Here is a 22,826-nt window from a genome sequence, read left to right on the forward strand (position 1 = left end):
TTTCATTATACAATATTGCCATATTTACTAAAATTAAAATGAATATGATAACGTCATACGGAATTACTTTTTCACATACGAATTTTACTCTTTCACATACATTTTTTCATAAAGTTTCCATATCATACCCTTTTAACCTAGCAAAATCAAAATAACTCTTACATTTACATCTTTTCTAACATTGAATCTAATTAGGCCTAAAAATTTGAACAATGGATTGTAATTCACCCATTATTGAAGTAATTTTGTTTATTAGCGATTATTAATACGTTTAATTGAAATTTTTAAGTTAAATTTTTAATGAAACTAATATGCTTAGCGACAATATTAATTAGGGTTTATGGGTGGTGTATGGTACGGTGGTTGATGGTCGTTCTGGGTGGGGTTTGTGGGGTGGTCGACGTCGGGTTTGTGTGGTGGGGTTGTCGGGTAGGATAGGGGTGTTGAACGGAGGTCTCGTGGTGATGGTAAGGGAGATGACGGGTATGCGCGGTGGCCGGTGGTTAAGGCGGTGGTCATCGTCGAGTTGTCGGAGTCGGGTTGTGACTGGGGCTGCCGGCTGGAGCTTGTTGGCTGGAATAAGGTTGTTGAACGGAGGTTGGGTGGTGGTCAGCGTTGGGTTGACGGCTGTGTTGTTGTTTTGTTTTGATTTTTCTATTTTTTTTAATATTAATTAATTTATTCTTTTGTAAATACTACTTCCAATAATTGGTTTATTAGTTTTTTAAGGGATTGTTGCCTGTGTTGTTGACTTGTTTTGTTTTGTTTTGATTTTTTTTTTTTATGAATATTAATTAATTTCTTAGTGGTCGAGGGAGATGAAGGAAGTGAGAACAAATTAATTGGGTGAGTGATGAAAAAATGACAAGGGTAGTACGGTAAAAAGCGTATGTGAAAGAGTAAAATTCGTATGTGAAAAAGCACGTCCCAATGTCATATCATGAATGCAATACTACAAAACACTTAAATTGAATATGATAGTGGTAACTGCTTCTTAAAATTGGAAATTAATTTTTTGTTTTTTTTTTAGAAAAAAGGAAGAAGTTGAGGATGAGTAGGGAGTGGGGTAGTGGGAGGGAGTACAGAGTATCCTACACATGGGTGTAGGATATAAGAATTGCATTAATATTTTTTAGATCCTTAAACCCACGACCAAGCAAAAAATCCCCTTCAGCTTGACCTTAAACCACCAATAATGGAGCCCTTTTCTTTTTCATACTAGTTTGGTTTTATTTCCTCTTTTTTTTATTTAGAAACACACTAGTTTAAAACCCGTGCAAATTTTGCACGGGTTTGTATTTAGGACGGTATGTATTGGACGATATTGTTACCATATTATGCGAGAAGGAAATATCGTCATATAATTTGGTGAATCATATCTTTGTTATATATGTCAATGTAATATTAGTAACCTCTTCTCCAAGTATTTTAGATGTATATATATGATGTAATATTGTACAGTTTGATCATTGAATATACATACGCAATCTTTCTTTCATCTGCTTTGTTCTCTCTCTGGTTCTTCATGGCATCAGAGCACTTAAGATCCTAAATACACAAAAAAAAAAAAAAAAAAAAAAATCAAAACAAAAAACAAAACAAACAAATTAACGTTGAACCATGGTAGGTGCAGACGGAAAAGGTGATGGAAAGAAAACAAGCGGGAGCAAAGGGATTGAACAAATTGCCCCGTCATCACCACTATACCTACATCCATCCGAAAGTCCGAGTTTAACGTTAACACAAACCCTTTTCAATGGCGAAAATTATGAATTATGGGCGGATGCCGTCCGGAATGGACTCGACGCCAAAAATAAATTAGGGTTCGTCGAGGGAATAATAAAGAAACCAGTTACCATTGAAGGGGAAGAAGAAAGCCTTGAAGCAGTAGCATGGCGTCAATGTAATGCCATGGTAAAAGTGTTACAGTTGGTATCAGAGCTAAGGTTTTCGAAGAAAAGAAATAAGTTTTACAAAATTTGAAACAGTTTGAGAAACAAAATGATTTACGTATTTCAAAAAAAAAAAAAAGAGAGTGGGGTAGTATTGGTGCATTGCATATGCATACTTGATTTATTGTTATATTTGTACTTATTGTTATACTATTACTATTAGCATGTGATTATAATTATATTAGCCATTGTCATGACAAGTGAGTACAAGCCTGGTTGTCGTGTATATCATCGCCATTATCTTGGAAGTATTTGAAGGATCAAGTTATGAAAATGATTTACGTATTTATATTCATTGCATAGATCTATGCATTAGATAACGGTGAAACTTATAAAGTGTACAGAAGTATATTTACCGCATAACTTTGTATCACGTTACATTAAGCTCTTACAATAGTGTGACTTAGTGGAACGTGAAAAGTTGGGCTATAATGACCCATACGCTAAATAATCTCAGTTTGCCTTTATAAGCCTACGTAAAGAGTGCTTAATACCTTGTACAATTGTATTAGTCATTTGATTCCCTAATACACTTGTCATTTACAGAGATTATAATGGTAAAATACATGTTATTTTCTTAGTAGTCCTTTTAAACATTCTAGGAGAAGTACTTCTATTATATGTGGAAATAAAACTATATCTGACGTGAACAAGTGAGCTTAAGATTAACTAGTTTTACGGTAACTTCGGATACTCCGGATACTCGAACCTATGTATACAGTGGCTGGGAATCACCTTAACCTTGGATTTGGTTTTGGATTTTCCATAATTGTTTTGGATTTTGCACTTCTAATCTGGTTTTGCGCTTGGATAGGGTTCAGATATGGTGATTGGAGACGTCCAATAACCAGTTCGGCACTTTCTAACGCTAAATTTCTTTAGTTTTAAAATTGGATACCTGGCTTCGTTTAGTCTTCAACTTCGACTGTTTGTTCTCTTAATTGTGGTAAGAGCTCTTAAGTATTTTTGAGTAAGACTTAAATTTCATTTAAGTTTAATTAAACATGATTAAAGACTATTTTGAAACAAAACTTTAATTTGATTACCCTAGTGTATTTAAAAAGAGAATCATGTGGAGCTAAGAGTTTTGGTGTTCCATGTAAAAGAGTGTACGAACTACGAAGTTAGATTCGGGGTAAAGAGCTTCGAATGTTTGGAAGAAAGTCGAGGACTTGATATTGTTAAACTAAGGCGACACGCTGATAACTTCAGGATATGATGCTGTCTTAAAATGTCGCAGAGGGCTTATTGAAGTTTTAGCTAGATTCAATTTTGTGGTAAGAGACTGAAGAAAAGGGGAACATTACTTGAGGTTTATCTTATAGTCATTGAAACTTGATAATATAGATAAGGTAATAATAAAGTGAAGCGAGTATGTGTAACAGGCAGTAACGAGATGTTATGAAAATGTCGATAGAAGGATGAAAAATGGATAATTAATTAAGGATGTGATATATGAGTATATATTGAGATGCATGTTGGTGTATAGAGCAATTACATAAAGTAATCATTACTTAGTGAAAGAAACTTTAAGGTTGGAACTTTATGAGGCGCTTTGATGATCAAGGTAATTTCGTGACAATTATAGTTTGGAAAAAGGTTTTGGAGCAATTATAGTGATCGAGGAAAAAAAAAAGGTGTTTTAAGATCTTTTATGAGAAATTAGAAGGGAATAGGTTCCAGTAGAAACTTCATGTGATGAAGGGTAACAGCAACAGAAGGTTTAAATAAACAGAATGATATGGTAATGTTAAGTTTTGGGAAATGAGTCTTTATAGAATTTAGTAATATTGGTGATTATATAATGTTGGGTGGTATATTATAGAGGTAATTCATTGTAGGTTGCGGTATTAATCTTGAGTTCAGATGGTTTTGTTACATAGTATGTAGATAAAATGTCGAATGCTTATATGGATTGATAAGGATTTATAAGAGAAGCAACTTAAGATGAGTTATAGAGGGGATTGTTCGAGGCTTTTGTTTAATGAAACTAGCTTAGTATCATACTTTAGAGGTGACATAAGCTGTTTGGGTTGCGTAGCTAGTTTTGAAATTCTGGTAGGATGATGCATTGGAAAATGATATCGATATTGGCTTAGTGATGCAAGGTTTGAGATTATGATTATGATAAATTTTGGGAATGGAGCTGAGTTTCATGCTTTAATTGGGTTGGTGTACCCTCTATCATTAGTTTATGTAGAAGAAGCCTATACGCTATAACCTAGATGAGAGTGTGCCACTTTTGAGGAGTAGATTTAGATTAGTGCTATGTGCTGAAAATGATGTTGAAAACGGGGTGATGACTTATAGCACTACTAACGTATATCTTAAAAACCGAATCTTTTTAAAAAAAAAAAAATCCATAATTATGCACCTTTGCAATTTTTTTTTTTTTTTTTTTACATACTGGCTAATTTTGGAGTTGTTCTTTGTTAAACGCCCTATGGCATATTGGAAAATCTGTTTTATAGTTCGGTATTTTGCGTGATGCACGTTGGTGGTTGTTATGCTTTAACGCATTGGAACTGTGCCTATGTGCACAATAGTGCAAAATATGTCTTACACTTTTGAGCTTTCACATCAGATACATCGAGGAATAATTGTAGATTTTGATCAACTTGGAAATTTGTGAGACCTTGTCCTAAGTTTAGATCTGTTTACTTTATCAGATATACAATCGTTAATTGTAATGAATGATCTTACGATGATGTTTAGTAGTTAAACTATACGAAATGATGATGTTAATTATTAGAATCAATTACTAGACCTATGTTAGCAAAGGTGTGAGCGTTTAGGTGATGATAAGGTCAGTTTAAGGAATAAGGATAAGGTTCAAGGACAGGTAATTATTTATGGATTCTGTGGACTAGGTATTTGTTATTTTGATGGGATAGATTTTGAGATAAACGATCTGTCGTACTATGGTTTTAGGTAATATCAAAGGTATAAGAAGCACCGTGTTTTACAATAATGTTTGAGACGACAAGGGTGGATAATTGCTAGTGGTGTGATTGGGAGACAAAATAGTAATGTGTCATAGTGTCGACTAATAACGAAGTATAAACTTATAGTGAGTGATGTGAGTCTTTGAGGATGCACAGGCATTTCGGTCCAATGACGTTTAGGAGATTTATTTATTTGACTTGTGTGATTGAATAATGATGGAAAACTGCATATTTTGTGGTTCGTAACGACGATGTGTTAATTGAAGGCTTTCATTAAAAGTAGTTATAGTTGATGAATGTTCAGGTGGAGGATATTAGCAAACACACTCGGATGAAATTCCCACACTTGGATCAAGTTAGGAAGTATTATGTTCGTGAAGTATGAAATGGAAATATTAGGGTAAACGAGCTGGATATTTGAGTAATATGAGGATATTTAACAAGTAAGTCTGGGGTAAGGAAAAACTAGGTTAAATTCAATGTATAACATAAAATTTTTACTTCTTATTGGGATGATGGGAATTTTAGCTTGAAAGTTTAGAACCCAGAATATGGGATTTAACACTAGGTTAAGAGTAGAGCTTGAGATGCTTGGAATGATTATGTGTTGTAGTAAGTATGCCGTTTTCAAGATAGAATGTGGGAATTTAAATTCTCAAATAGTACCAGATATTGAAGATATTGAAGGACTGGTCTCGTGGAGAAGTTTGACACTTCGAATTGACGATAAGAATAGAATGGTGCATTTTAGTTGAACTATAGTGTATATGTCCTTGTTTAGAGTGGTTGGGTTATTTCTTACAGAAATTGAATTTGAAGGTGTAGAGTAAAAGTTTGTCGATGCTTTGCTGGGAGACTTCTATGCTTATGCAAAAAAAAAAAAAAATTGATCCTAAACCCAGGAAACTCGCTCACAATTTTATAGAACAATAATGTCGTAGAAGAGATTACTTGGGACGTGAGGTTAAACTGAGATGCACTCAATTTTATTTTATTTTATATTTTTTCCTTTAGGCTACGTTACGGCTTCGTGGACGAAGCTTTGTCTTAAGAGGGTAATGAGGCTGAACACTTTGTGTTGTTGATGCCCTTTTGTCACTCTTTAAGTGAATATGTGTTGTTTAACTTTAACCTTGTTTGGTTTTGTGCTACATATAATTTATTGGTTACAAATATATTGGGAATTGTTGGTGCTTAGCGCACAATATTGGTTATTGGTTATCACTTGAAAGTAATTATGTCTACATATACTAGTTGAATGTTTGTGCGCATCGCACACATTAATGTTTGATTGTGCGTAACCCATACACGTGTTATTGTACTTTTGAACTCGTGAAATTTGGAAATTTTCAAATATACTTTAGCGCGACCTGGTGTTGTTTTCCTGCAAAAAAAAAAATACTTACCATCCGACATGCTCTTAGCTTTCCCTGTCGTCCTGGAGCCGTGGAAAAAAAAAAAAAATCGAGAAGTTTGTGGTGCATGGTATTCGGTAATATTTAGCAGATTTAGAAGATAGTGAAAATGTGGATTGTCCTTAAGGTTGGTTATCTTAGGGGAAATTCGAGTGTGTATGTGAAATAAGTGAAATTTTGAAGTATGTTTGTTTTATGAAAGGAGTTAAGCTTCGAGGACGAAGCTTTATTTTAAGGAGGGAAGTCTGTAACACCCCGCTCTTTTTTCTGAGTAACTTAGGGCATTATTTCCTATTTTATTTATATTGATTTAGAAATAAAATATTTTGAGCTTTCGTGAAATAAATCGGTTTGAACTTGTGAGAAAGTAAAAGATTATTTTAAAATCCGATTTCGATTCTTCTTGGACTTCGGCCCACTTATGACTAACTATTGCTGAAAAACCCTCGGCTACTCTCTTCCCTATGTTACAAGCCCTACAACTCTTGTTCTATCACTGCATCCTTCCTTGTTCTTGCCCTTCCTCCCTATCTTTTCCTCTATTTCTTCTTTTGACCCAACACCAGATACTGCCGACTCTCAATCTGAAGCTCCGACAATATCGCCCTTTGCACCCCTCTTTTGTATTACTTCGTGTATAGATGGTAAGTATCTCACCTTCTCTTAATTTGATCAGTTTTATGAACCGACTTCGTAAACAAGTTTTGTGAAATAGCTAATCTAAGTTGAAATTTTTAATGGTATTGTTTGGGGTATAAGTTAATATGAGTGGATTTGATGAGAATTGAAGTTGTCTGATTTGGGTTTATTAGGGGAGTGTGCGGTAGTGTCTGGGCTATTGTGTCGTGTCGAGAATGTCCGAAATATGTGCGTAACATTGTCAATTCGCGTTTATGGATTGAAATTATTGTTAAGATGCTTGGTTACTAATAACACTTATGTCTTAGTTTCAATAACACTTATGCAATATTACCCGTGTCCTTTATCCGTAAGTTTAATATTGGTGAAATTGGATCAGATTTTAATATCTGGAGAAATGGAGTGTGAGTTGAGTTGCTCCTTTTTTCACGAATGAGGAAAGATCAAACATAGATGGTTGACTTTTGTCTTTGTTTCAACTGTTTTTGTTAGGCAGAGGAATGGTGTTTAGAAGTTCTATTGTTTTGTGAGATTGGTTGGTATACGGATGATTTTAGGGAGCTTGTCAGTGGCCATGAGATGATGAACTGATGATTAACAATGAGTTTGGCCCTTAACAACATGGTACAATATTGAATAGTTGGTAATCGGATATATTTTTTTCTATCTTGGTAGCTTGTGGTTTGAAGTAAAGGAAGTTGAGTTGAGCTAGCTTGGATCGACCGTTTTGAGAGGTAAGGACTTTTACCCTTTTTAAAATTAAGAGCATGTTCGGTTTAACATTTAAAGAGTTTTTATATACTTTTGGCAACGATGAATTTATATTAGCTTTTATGAATTTTTAAATATTGTTCTATGTGACCATGGGTCACCAGTTGGAAATTATTTGGCGCAAGCCGTCTTGGTGATTATGTAGCAGACTCTGGGAGTTCTGTTGGTCTAGCAGGTTTTAAGGTGCGTCTGAGACGTCCCTAGGATTACGTCCCGAAAACTGAACTCTTGGCCCGAGTTCCATTTGGGTGGGGTTTGACCGGCCCCCACTCGCTAGGGGGTTAGACTTTCTCCTTTGGCGACCTCATCCCTCGATCGCCCAAATGTGAGAGATGCGCATTCTTATAAGTCTGACCAAGCACAGGTGATACCTCTAGACCGTGTCAAGGGTAGGACCTTGGCACATTGGCGGTGAAAGTTTTGGATTTTTAACGGTTTAATAATTGTTATTGGATTTATGAAAATGTTAGTTTTGGAATATAGTTCTCTCTTACTTTGATTTTTGGAGCCCTGTAAATTTTATAATATTGTTCTATGCATTTTTCATTTCTCCTTATTTTTCTTAAAACTCAGCTTTGCTGACGTCCTTTTGTTTTGGGCCGTTCCCCCTCTGGAACCTGTACCTATTTGTGATTTTGGGTACAGTTGATGGGTACACTTCAGAATGCTGCATGGGTGCATAATGGATATGGGAAGTAGTAAGAGCGTGGAAGGATTTTGAATAAAGAACTTCGTCTCAATTTATTTATAAGCACTTGTGAGATTTATTTGTTTGGATTTTATTTACTGTTTTGGATTTTGTAAGATTTAAGACTTCCGCTGCAACGTTTTATTTAATGGTGACTTCAGAAATCGTTTTGGTATTTATTTTCTCTCTCTTTATATACCTTGCACTTGGCTACTTGACATTGTAGCTAAGTGTGGAGTGACAGCTCTAAATTTTCTATATCTAGTTTGCATTTTTTTTTAGTCGCGAAAATTTAGGGCTGTTACAGTTGGTATCAGAGCTAAGGTTTTCGAAGAAAAGAAATAAGTTTTACAAAATTTGAAACAGTTTGAGAAACAAAATGATTTACGTATTTCAAAAAAAAAAAAAAGAGAGTGGGGTAGTATTGGTGCATTGCATATGCATACTTGATTTATTGTTATATTTGTACTTATTGTTATACTATTACTATTAGCATGTGATTATAATTATATTAGCCATTGTCATGACAAGTGAGTACAAGCCTGGTTGTCGTGTATATCATCGCCATTATCTTGGAAGTATTTGAAGGATCAAGTTATGAAAATGATTTACGTATTTATATTCATTGCATAGATCTATGCATTAGATAACGGTGAAACTTATAAAGTGTCTGAAGTATATTTACCGCATAACTTTGTATCACGTTACATTAAGCTCTTACAATAGTGTGACTTAGTGGAACGTGAAAAGTTGGGCTATAATGACCCATACGCTAAATAATCTCAGTTTGCCTTTATAAGCCTACGTAAAGAGTGCTTAATACCTTGTACAATTGTATTAGTCATTTGATTCCCTAATACACTTGTCATTTACAGAGATTATAATGGTAAAATACATGTTATTTTCTTAGTAGTCCTTTTAAACATTCTAGGAGAAGTACTTCTATTATATGTGGAAATAAAACTATATCTGACGTGAACAAGTGAGCTTAAGATTAACTAGTTTTACGGTAACTTCGGATACTCCGGATACTCGAACCTATGTATACAGTGGCTGGGAATCACCTTAACCTTGGATTTGGTTTTGGATTTTCCATAATTGTTTTGGATTTTGCACTTCTAATCTGGTTTTGCGCTTGGATAGGGTTCAGATATGGTGATTGGAGACGTCCAATAACCAGTTCGGCACTTTCTAACGCTAAATTTCTTTAGTTTTAAAATTGGATACCTGGCTTCGTTTAGTCTTCAACCATTTGTTTGTTCTCTTAATTGTGGTAAGAGCTCTTAAGTATTTTTGAGTAAGACTTAAATTTCATTTAAGTTTAATTAAACATGATTAAAGACTATTTTGAAACAAAACTTTAATTTGATTACCCTAGTGTATTTAAAAAGAGAATCATGTGGAGCTAAGAGTTTTGGTGTTCCATGTAAAAGAGTGTACGAACTACGAAGTTAGATTCGGGGTAAAGAGCTTCGAATGTTTGGAAGAAAGTCGAGGACTTGATATTGTTAAACTAAGGCGACACGCTGATAACTTCAGGATATGATGCTGTCTTAAAATGTCGCAGAGGGCTTATTGAAGTTTTAGCTAGATTCAATTTTGTGGTAAGAGACTGAAGAAAAGGGGAACATTACTTGAGGTTTATCTTATAGTCATTGAAACTTGATAATATAGATAAGGTAATAATAAAGTGAAGCGAGTATGTGTGAGCGAGAATGAGATGTTATGAAAATGTCGATAGAAGGATGAAAAATGGATAATTAATTAAGGATGTGATATATGAGTATATATTGAGATGCATGTTGGTGTATAGAGCAATTACATAAAGTAATCATTACTTAGTGAAAGAAACTTTAAGGTTGGAACTTTATGAGGCGCTTTGATGATCAAGGTAATTTCGTGACAATTATAGTTTGGAAAAAGGTTTTGGAGCAATTATAGTGATCGAGGAAAAAAAAAAGGTGTTTTAAGATCTTTTATGAGAAATTAGAAGGGAATAGGTTCCAGTAGAAACTTCATGTGATGAAGGGTAACAGCAACAGAAGGTTTAAATAAACAGAATGATATGGTAATGTTAAGTTTTGGGAAATGAGTCTTTATAGAATTTAGTAATATTGGTGATTATATAATGTTGGGTGGTATATTATAGAGGTAATTCATTGTAGGTTGCGGTATTAATCTTGAGTTCAGATGGTTTTGTTACATAGTATGTAGATAAAATGTCGAATGCTTATATGGATTGATAAGGATTTATAAGAGAAGCAACTTAAGATGAGTTATAGAGGGGATTGTTCGAGGCTTTTGTTTAATGAAACTAGCTTAGTATCATACTTTAGAGGCTGACATAACTGTTTGGGTTGCGTAGCTAGTTTTGAAATTCTGGTAGGATGATGCATTGGAAAATGATATCGATATTGGCTTAGTGATGCAAGGTTTGAGATTATGATTATGATAAATTTTGGGAATGGAGCTGAGTTTCATGCTTTAATTGGGTTGGTGTACCCTCTATCATTAGTTTATGTAGAAGAAGCCTATACGCTATAACCTAGATGAGAGTGTGCCACTTTTGAGGAGTAGATTTAGATTAGTGCTATGTGCTGAAAATGATGTTGAAAACGGGGTGATGACTTATAGCACTACTAACGTATATCTTAAAAACCGAATCTTTTTAAAAAAAAAAAAATCCATAATTATGCACCTTTGCAATTTTTTTTTTTTTTTTTTTACATACTGGCTAATTTTGGAGTTGTTCTTTGTTAAACGCCCTATGGCATATTGGAAAATCTGTTTTATAGTTCGGTATTTTGCGTGATGCACGTTGGTGGTTGTTATGCTTTAACGCATTGGAACTGTGCCTATGTGCACAATAGTGCAAAATATGTCTTACACTTTTGAGCTTTCACATCAGATACATCGAGGAATAATTGTAGATTTTGATCAACTTGGAAATTTGTGAGACCTTGTCCTAAGTTTAGATCTGTTTACTTTATCAGATATACAATCGTTAATTGTAATGAATGATCTTACGATGATGTTTAGTAGTTAAACTATACGAAATGATGATGTTAATTATTAGAATCAATTACTAGACCTATGTTAGCAAAGGTGTGAGCGTTTAGGTGATGATAAGGTCAGTTTAAGGAATAAGGATAAGGTTCAAGGACAGGTAATTATTTATGGATTACGTGGACTAGGTATTTGTTATTTTGATGGGATAGATTTTGAGATAAACGATCTGTCGTACTATGGTTTTAGGTAATATCAAAGGTATAAGAAGCACCGTGTTTTACAATAATGTTTGAGACGACAAGGGTGGATAATTGCTAGTGGTGTGATTGGGAGACAAAATAGTAATGTGTCATAGTGTCGACTAATAACGAAGTATAAACTTATAGTGAGTGATGTGAGTCTTTGAGGATGCACAGGCATTTCGGTCCAATGACGTTTAGGAGATTTATTTATTTGACTTGTGTGATTGAATAATGATGGAAAAGCGCATATTTTGTGGTTCGTAACGACGATGTGTTAATTGAAGGCTTTCATTAAAAGTAGTTATAGTTGATGAATGTTCAGGTGGAGGATATTAGCAAACACACTCGGATGAAATTCCCACACTTGGATCAAGTTAGGAAGTATTATGTTCGTGAAGTATGAAATGGAAATATTAGGGTAAACGAGCTGGATATTTGAGTAATATGAGGATATTTAACAAGTAAGTCTGGGGTAAGGAAAAACTAGGTTAAATTCAATGTATAACATAAAATTTTTACTTCTTATTGGGATGATGGGAATTTTAGCTTGAAAGTTTAGAACCCAGAATATGGGATTTAACACTAGGTTAAGAGTAGAGCTTGAGATGCTTGGAATGATTATGTGTTGTAGTAAGTATGCCGTTTTCAAGATAGAATGTGGGAATTTAAATTCTCAAATAGTACCAGATATTGAAGATATTGAAGGACTGGTCTCGTGGAGAAGTTTGACACTTCGAATTGACGATAAGAATAGAATGGTGCATTTTAGTTGAACTATAGTGTATATGTCCTTGTTTAGAGTGGTTGGGTTATTTCTTACAGAAATTGAATTTGAAGGTGTAGAGTAAAAGTTTGTCGATGCTTTCTTTGGGAGACTTCTATGCTTATGCAAAAAAAAAAAAAAAATTGATCCTAAACCCGGAAACTCGCTCACAATTTTATAGAACAATAATGTCGTAGAAGAGATTACTTGGGACGTGAGGTTAAACTGAGATGCACTCAATTTTATTTTATTTTATATTTTTTCCTTTAGGCTACGTTACGGCTTCGTGGACGAAGCTTTGTCTTAAGAGGGTAATGAGGCTGAACACTTTGTGTTGTTGATGCCCTTTTGTCACTCTTTAAGTGAATATGTGTTGTTTAACTTTAACCTTGTTTGGTTTTGTGCTACATATAATTTATTGGTTACAAATATATTGGGAATTGTTGGTGCTTAGCGCACAATATTGGTTATTGGTTATCACTTGAAAGTAATTATGTCTACATATACTAGTTGAATGTTTGTGCGCATCGCACACATTAATGTTTGATTGTGCGTAACCCATACACGTGTTATTGTACTTTTGAACTCGTGAAATTTGGAAATTTTCAAATATACTTTAGCGCGACCTGGTGTTGTTTTCCTGCAAAAAAAAAAATACTTACCATCCGACATGCTCTTAGCTTTCCCTGTCGTCCTGGAGCCGTGGAAAAAAAAAAAATCGAGAAGTTTGTGGTGCATGGTATTCGGTAATATTTAGCAGATTTAGAAGATAGTGAAAATGTGGATTGTCCTTAAGGTTGGTTATCTTAGGGGAAATTCGAGTGTGTATGTGAAATAAGTGAAATTTTGAAGTATGTTTGTTTTATGAAAGGAGTTAAGCTTCGAGGACGAAGCTTTATTTTAAGGAGGGAAGTCTGTAACACCCCGCTCTTTTTTCTGAGTAACTTAGGGCATTATTTCCTATTTTATTTATATTGATTTAGAAATAAAATATTTTGAGCTTTCGTGAAATAAATCGGTTTGAACTTGTGAGAAAGTAAAAGATTATTTTAAAATCCGATTTCGATTCTTCTTGGACTTCGGCCCACTTATGACTAACTATTGCTGAAAAACCCTCGGCTACTCTCTTCCCTATGTTACAAGCCCTACAACTCTTGTTCTATCACTGCATCCTTCCTTGTTCTTGCCCTTCCTCCCTATCTTTTCCTCTATTTCTTCTTTTGACCCAACACCGATCTGCCGACTCTCAATCAAGCCCGACAATATCGCCCTTTGCACCCCTCTTTTGTATTACTTCGTGTATAGATGGTAAGTATCTCACCTTCTCTTAATTTGATCAGTTTTATGAACCGACTTCGTAAACAAGTTTTGTGAAATAGCTAATCTAAGTTGAAATTTTTAATGGTATTGTTTGGGGTATAAGTTAATATGAGTGGATTTGATGAGAATTGAAGTTGTCTGATTTGGGTTTATTAGGGGAGTGTGCGGTAGTGTCTGGGCTATTGTGTCGTGTCGAGAATGTCCGAAATATGTGCGTAACATTGTCAATTCGCGTTTATGGATTGAAATTATTGTTAAGATGCTTGGTTACTAATAACACTTATGTCTTAGTTTCAATAACACTTATGCAATATTACCCGTGTCCTTTATCCGTAAGTTTAATATTGGTGAAATTGGATCAGATTTTAATATCTGGAGAAATGGAGTGTGAGTTGAGTTGCTCCTTTTTTCACGAATGAGGAAAGATCAAACATAGATGGTTGACTTTTGTCTTTGTTTCAACTGTTTTTGTTAGGCAGAGGAATGGTGTTTAGAAGTTCTATTGTTTTGTGAGATTGGTTGGTATACGGATGATTTTAGGGAGCTTGTCAGTGGCCATGAGATGATGAACTGATGATTAACAATGAGTTTGGCCCTTAACAACATGGTACAATATTGAATAGTTGGTAATCGGATATATTTTCTATACTGGTAGCTTGTGGTTTCGAAGTAAAGGAAGTTGAGTTGAGCTAGCTTGGATCGACCGTTTTGAGAGGTAAGGACTTTTACCCTTTTTAAAATTAAGAGCATGTTCGGTTTAACATTTAAAGAGTTTTTATATACTTTTGGCAACGATGAATTTATATTAGCTTTTATGAATTTTTAAATATTGTTCTATGTGACCATGGGTCACCAGTTGGAAATTATTTGGCGCAAGCCGTCTTGGTGATTATGTAGCAGACTCTGGGAGTTCTGTTGGTCTAGCAGGTTTTAAGGTGCGTCTGAGACGTCCCTAGGATTACGTCCCGAAAACTGAACTCTTGGCCCGAGTTCCATTTGGGTGGGGTTTGACCGGCCCCCACTCGCTAGGGGGTTAGACTTTCTCCTTTGGCAGCCTCATCCTACTGACTGCCCAAATGTGAGAGATGCGCATTCTTATAAGTCTGACCAAGCACAGGTGATACCTCTAGACCGTGTCAAGGGTAGGACCTTGGCACATTGGCGGTGAAAGTTTTGGATTTTTAACGGTTTAATAATTGTTATTGGATTTATGAAAATGTTAGTTTTGGAATATAGTTCTCTCTTACTTTGATTTTTGGAGCCCTGTAAATTTTATAATATTGTTCTATGCATTTTTCATTTCTCCTTATTTTTCTTAAAACTCAGCTTTGCTGACGTCCTTTTGTTTTGGGCCGTTCCCCCTCTGGAACCTGTACCTATTTGTGATTTTGGGTACAGTTGATGGGTACACTTCAGAATGCTGCATGGGTGCATAATGGATATGGGAAGTAGTAAGAGCGTGGAAGGATTTTGAATAAAGAACTTCGTCTCAATTTATTTATAAGCACTTGTGAGATTTATTTGTTTGGATTTTATTTACTGTTTTGGATTTTGTAAGATTTAAGACTTCCGCTGCAACGTTTTATTTAATGGTGACTTCAGAAATCGTTTTGGTATTTATTTTCTCTCTCTTTATATACCTTGCACTTGGCTACTTGACATTGTAGCTAAGTGTGGAGTGACAGCTCTAAATTTTCTATATCTAGTTTGCATTTTTTTTTAGTCGCGAAAATTTAGGGCTGTTACAAAAAGCGTGGCTAAGAAACGTCATCGAACCCCGATTACACCCGAGCATCAGTTTCTCTGGAACAGTGACAGAGATTTGGAAAGAATTAAAAGAACGATACTCGGCTGGTAATGCACCCCGTGTGCATCAATTGAAGCACGAATTAAGTGAATGCAAACAGGGAAATAATCAGTCGATTGTGGATTATTACACGCGACTGAAGGCTATATGGGACGAGCTAGCAAACTACAGCCATGTTCCTCAATGTACTTGCGGAGCAGCGGCGGCTTTTGCCAAGGAACATGAGGAGGAGAAAGTCCATCAATTCCTTATGGGACTTGATACGACTCTTTATGGACATCTTCGCACAAATTTGCTAATGGAAGATGATGTAACGTCCTTGAGCAGGGCTTACGCACTCGTGTTAAGGGAGGAAAGACACAGGGCTGTGACCAAGCCTAAAGAAGAAATAAATGATGCGGCAATGGCGACTCGAATGTTCAGTAGAGAAGGCAGAGGACGTGGTGGACACTTGACAAATGAAACACGGGAAGAACCACCGCCACAGTGTGCTCATTGCAAGAAGTTTTATCATACAGAAGATAAATGTTGGGAGAAATATCCCGAATTATTCCCTGGTAGAGGCCGAGGCCGCAGACGCAGAGGAAGACGTGGATACGGACGTGGTGGACGAGGACACGGGAATACATTTCAGGTGGCAAATGCAGCTTCTGATAAAGAGCAACCGTTCACCGCTGAAGAGGTTACACAGCTGCGCGGACTGTTGGGAGCAAAGTCTGATGGAAATCAAAAATTAACAGGTATGACGAGCATGATAGTTAGCAGTTGGTTAATAGACAGCGGTGCCTCGCACCACATGACATGGCGAAGAAACTTGCTTGCAAAAGTACGAACAGGACAGCCGTCTCAGTGTCGCTGCCTGATGGATCACAAATAACAGCTCGGGAGCATGGCGAAGTTGCTTTAAGCGACAATTTCATCCTAAAAGATGTTTTATATGTGCCAAAATTGACATGTGATTTAATCTCCGTAAAACAATTAATTGAAGAAAACAATTGTGTTGTGAGATTTTATTCTGATCATTGTGTTATACAGGACCAATCTACGAGGATGAAGATTGGACGGGGTGAGCATAGAGATGGGGTCTATTTTTTGAAGACGGATACAGCTAGTGCAGCTCGAATAGATGTCAATGGTGATGCACGACTTTGGCACAAGAGAATGGGTCATCCGTCTAAGAGTATTTTACCTTCTTTTTCAAATTTGGTTGGTGTTGATTTAAATTGGAACTCTAATGACGTTTGTGATGCGTGTTGTCGAGCTAAACAAACTCGGTCCGTTTTTATATCTAATAATAAACGAAGTGCAGAATTATTTTCCCTCATACACTGTGACATTTGGGGACCATATCATACAGGAAGCTTATCTGGGGCTCACTATTTTCTTACTATTGTTGACGATAAGAGTCGAGGGGTGTGGGTTTATTTGATGCGAGATAAAGGAGAAGTGAGTCGATTAATGATAAATTTTTGTAAAATGACGTTAACTCAATTTGGAAAACAAGTAAAAGTAGTACAAAGTGACAATGGAACGGAATTCCTTTCCGGACTAATGAAAGAATACTACAGTGATAATGGCATGGTTTTCCAAACGAGTAATGTCGACACCCCACAACAAAATGGTAGAGTAGAACGGAAACACAGGCACATACTAGAAAAGGCACGTGCACTCATGTTTGACGCTAATCTGCCTATTAAATTTTGAGGGGAGTGTGTTTTGACGGCAGCTTATTTGATAAATCGCACACCCACTCGTATTTTGAATGGCCTAACGCCTTATGAAGTGTTGTATGGGGAACGTCCTTGTCTAGATAACATACGAGTTTTTGGTAGCCTTTGTTACGGTCATAATAAAGATCGACCAAAAGATAAATTTAATGAAAGGGGGAAAAGATGCATATTTGTTGGGTATCCTAGCACCAAGAAAGGATGGAAGCTTTATGATCTCAAACAACAAACCTTGTTCGAATCAAGAGACGTAATATTTTATGAAAACATATGTCCTTTTCTCGACACCGGTACTTTGGATACACGCAATAATGCACAACCCAATATTCCAAATAGTGATGGTACACTCGTGGATCATAGCCAAGAGTCTGACAATATCCACGATAAAGAAAATGAGGCAGCCAGTTTAGACGAAGAGATCATTACTTCTGATGGCAACCAAAACGCGACTGAGGAAGTGACTGAACCTGTTGACAACCGAGAAGGAATTGATATGAGTACACAAACAGGTCGTGGTGCTCGTGAGAAATTTGAGCCTTATTGGAAGAAGGACTACGTTTGCAAATCAACACGCATCATAGACCCCATGACAAATGCTCACACAGTCCAATCCACCTCCGCAAAGAAAGGTACCCGTTATCCTATAGCAAATTATGTCACAACCAATTGCTTTTCTCTTAATCACAGGAAATTTTTGGCCAATGTTGACGATGCACACGAGCCACGAACTTATTCTCAAGCTGCCCAAAAAGAAGAATGGCGACAAGCAATGGCTAAGGAAATAGAGGCACTAGAGTTGAATAAGACGTGGAAGATAGTGGATTTACCACCTGACAAAAAACCCATTGGATGTCGATGGGTCTATAAGATAAAACTCAAGGCGGATGGTACTATTGAGCGGTATAAAGCAAGGCTAGTAGCACAAGGGTACACTCAAGTCGAAGGAATCGATTTTCATGAGACATTTGCATCCGTCGCCAAAATGACGAGTGTACGGTGCTTATTAGCAGTAGCTGTCTCGAAGGGATGGACCATTACGCAATTAGATGTGAATAACGCCTTTCTTCATGGTGATTTAGACGAGGAGGTGTACATGCGGTTGCCACCAGGTTTTGAAAGCAATGGGACAAACAAAGTGTGCAAGCTTTTGAAATCCTTATACGGGTTAAAGCAAGCGTCTCGAAACTGGTTTGCTAAACTCACTAATTCATTAACGAGGTATGGATTCATCCAATCATTGGCCGATTATTCGTTGTTTACGTATAATAAAGATGGAGTATTTATTGCACTATTAGTATACGTTGATGATATGATTGTCGTAAGTAAAACCAATATGGCTAGCGACCGTCTTAAACGCTTTCTTGATCAAAGTTTTGGAATTAAAGATCTTGGAAGACTCAAGTACTTCCTCGGGATAGAAGTAGCGACGGGTTCGAAAGGATTGTTTCTTAGTCAACGCAAGTATGCCTTAGAGTTAGTAAAGAAATCGGGAATGGAAGGAGCGAAGCCAGTTCATACTCCCATTCAACCGAACCATAAACTTACGTTGGCAGAGGGACGCATTTTGAGTGATGCAATGAAATACAGGAGACTGGTTGGACGGCTCATCTACTTGACCATCACACGGCCGGACTTGGTGTATTCGGTTCACATTTTAGCACAGTTTGTGCATGCCCCGAGACAAGAACATATGGATGCCGTTCATCGAGTAATGCATTATATTAAAGGCAATCCGGGCAAAGGAATAATTATCAATCGAAATTGTGACTTGATTTTACGAGGATACTCAGATTCCGATTACGCGAGTTGTCCATTGTCACGAAGATCGATCACGGGGTATTATGTTGCACTCGGGAATTCCCCAATCTCCTGGAAAGCACGCAAGCAAACGACAGTGGCAAAGTCGACAGCTGAGGCGGAATATCGAACATTAGCAGCTGTGACAAGTGAGCTTATTTGGATGAAGTCCTTTCTTCAATCACTAGGAATCGTACACCATCCACCAATGGAAATTTATTGCGATAATAAAGCCGCTTTGCATATTGCGAAAAACCCAGTTTTTCACGATCGCACGAAGCACATAGAAATCGATTGTCATTTTGTTCGACATCATCTCCTCAATAAGACAATCAGCACGTCCCATGTACGGAGCAAAGACCAAATTGCCGATATTTTTACGAAAGCTCTTGGTGGTGACGCTTTTGGGTATCTTCAGTCCAAGTTGGGCATTGGTATACCAAGTGCTCCAACTTGAGGGGGAGTATTGGACGATATTGTTACCATATTATGCGAGAAGGAAATATCGTCATATAATTTGGTGAATCATATCTTTGTTATATATGTCAATGTAATATTAGTAACCTCTTCTCCAAGTATTTTAGATGTATATATATGATGTAATATTGTACAGTTTGATCATTGAATATACATATGCAATCTTTCTTTCATCTGCTTTGTTCTCTCTGGTTCTTCAGTATGAATGTTTTTTTATGAATATTTTATTTTTACAATTCTATTGTAATTATCTAATAGTTCTATATCAATGATCTACATGTCAGTGATCTAACTGGAAATGAACATTCTCCACGTAAATAGGATGCGTTAAAACCACAACTATCGGGTGAATGTTCATTTCCAATTACAGACGGATTAACATTAGTAAGAATTTTACCATATTCGGCACATAGATCTCTCACTAAGCGCTCAACAACATCGTACTATCTAGTTTTAAAAATTATTTAAGTTATTTATTTTATTCACATTGTTTGTAATAATTAATTTCATTAATTTCTGTAATATATTCCCATTATATGTAATTCATTCCCGTAATTAAATGTAATTTATTCTCGTAATTATGTAATTTTATTATTAATTATGTAATTCATTTCGATTATATGTAATTTATTCATTTATTCCAATTTGTAATTCATTCCGATTATATGCTATTAATTTCATTTATTCCGATTGTATGTAATTATTTCATAAATTTTTTTTAAGACGAAAATTGTCGCATGGTTGTATTGGCAAACGATTTGAAGAAATAAATTCTTTGCACACTAACGGGACCCACCATAACCTGAATTTCCAAAAAAAAAAAGTTGTACAAATGACGTGGCGCATTCTCCATTCAGCATTGTCTTCTGAATTAATAAAGATAAGATAAGATTGTTAATCATTTGTGTGCGCGGCTGGTAGTTAAGTTGCCGAGTTTTTTACTCGGTAGCCTATCATTGTCACCTACCATTTTTGGTGTGCGCGGCTGGTAGTTAAGTTGCCGAGTTTTTTCTGTAAGTAAATACTCCGTCATGATTTTTAAAAAAAAAAAATATATCGTACTATCTAGTTTTAAAAAATTATGCATGTAATTTATTCGCATTATATATAATTCAATCCCGTAATTAAATATAAATCCTTCTCGTAATTATGTAATTTTATTGTTATTTAATTTTTTTTAAAAAATTATGTAAATTCTATAATTTGTAATTAGTTTCATTTATTCCGATTTGTAATTCATACCGCTTATATGCCATTCATTTCATTTATTCGGAATTTATAAAATTATTTCATAGTATTATTTCATAGTATTTGTTCTACGACGGAATTTGTATTGGCGGAATTCTGAAGAAATATACTCTTTTGCACACTAACGGGTCCACCATAACATGAATTTCAAAAAAAAAAAGTTTGAATTAATGAGGTGGCACGTCCTGGATTGAGTATTGTCTTCTGAATTAATAAAGATAAGATTTGTTTGGTTCAAATTCAATTTCATGTGGGGTATGGTGTTTTGTGTGATCCAAATTCATTTCCTTACTTTTTTATAGAAAAAGAAAGGGGAACAGTTAGAGGTGGCAATCGGGTCATTCTGGTCGGTTACGGGTTGGGTCAAAGTGGGTCGCGTTATATCGGGTTCGGATTATGTTGGGTCAGTGGCGAGTTCATGTCGGGTCAGGTCATCAACGGGCGACAAGTCGGGCCGGGTCAGGTCAGTTTCAGTAAGTGTATTAATTGTAGTTTTAAGCGAAAATAATTAAGATGAATGTCAATTTGATCTTATTTAAACCATTATTAAGCTAATTCATAATCGGGTCATCTATTGGGCCGGGTCGGGTTGGGTTCGGGTTGGAAAAAATAAGGCTGCTATTGGTTGTCGGGTCAGGTCGGCTTCGGTTCACTCAATTTTCGGATTGTATCGGGCCAGGTCAACTTTTACCAGCTCTAGGAACAATAGACAAAATAGGAAGATAGGGAGGAGTACTAACATTCAGTTAATGTATTATACAACTAGTTGTATATACAACTTATTCAATGTAGTTGAACTTTGTTATAAAGTTATCGAGCTCTACTAACAAAATTATCGAGTTATGATACAAAGTTATTGAGCTTAACAGAATAATTATTAAGCTCAATAACTTCGTAAAATAACTCAATAACTTGTAAAATAGCTCAACAACTTTGTATAAGAGCTAAATAACTTTGAGGCGGTTGTATAATACTACTATATAACAGGTTGTAGGATAGTATTTGTGACTAACATTTGAGTTACCAAATTAAGCAATTAAGAGACTGCGAAATTGCGAATGAGAGATTGAGAGGTGTACATACCTTGGGTACCCTAAGTATAAAAATGTCAAATCTTGGACACCCGAATTAAAAAAATTCGTAGAAAAGTCCTAATATTTCTAATCTTATCATTTAATCTCTCGTCCTTCTCATTTTTTGTTTAGCTTTGTTTTGGGTACAAACTACTCTATTTTTTTCGAGGGATTATAAATGACAAGTGATAATAATAAATTTAAGATCAAATTACTTATTAAAGCATGATTAATATAAAAAGTTAAAAATAAATAAATAAGAGACCAGAAATGTCCTCCACTAACTCCGAATACTTCATTTGTTTTTTACACATACTGATGCACGTATTGCAACATTAATATCTTTCGCATCAAATTATAAAAATTTGATATTATTATTGTACTCATAACGACAAATCAAGTAAGGGTTCAGATGACTACTCCCTCCATTCAACTCCAATTTGCAAGTTTGCTTTTTGCACGGGTATTAATGAACGGATTAAAAAAACTACTTCGTATTAAAAGTACATATGGAAAGAGAATGAAGAGATTAAAAATATTTAAAAAAAATATAAAGGTAGGGTTTTATGATTGATTAGTGTGGGGTATGGATGACATTTTTTGTAAATATAGATTTTCAATAAGGATAAAATGGTCATTTTTTTAGTTAACTAAGGAAACATGTAAAGTGAAATTGAATGGACGAAAAAGGAATACTTGCAAAGTGCAGTTAAATGGAGAGAGTATATTTACTTGATATATAGTCAAGAATTATAAATGTTCTCTTCATTTGTGAATAGTGTTAGGAAAATAAATGGAGAATTTGGAGATAATAAATAAACAAATAAATGGGACTAAAGAACACATCATCTTTACTACTGCCAGTCTAACCTGCACGATCAGGCTAAATTAAATTAAATTCGGGTTTGCTAAAGATCGCCCCTAGTTTTACTCATCTCGCCCCTAAATATTAC

This window comes from Silene latifolia, chromosome 5 (genome assembly GCF_048544455.1).
Source record: "Silene latifolia isolate original U9 population chromosome 5, ASM4854445v1, whole genome shotgun sequence".
Lineage (NCBI taxonomy): Eukaryota > Viridiplantae > Streptophyta > Magnoliopsida > Caryophyllales > Caryophyllaceae > Silene > Silene latifolia.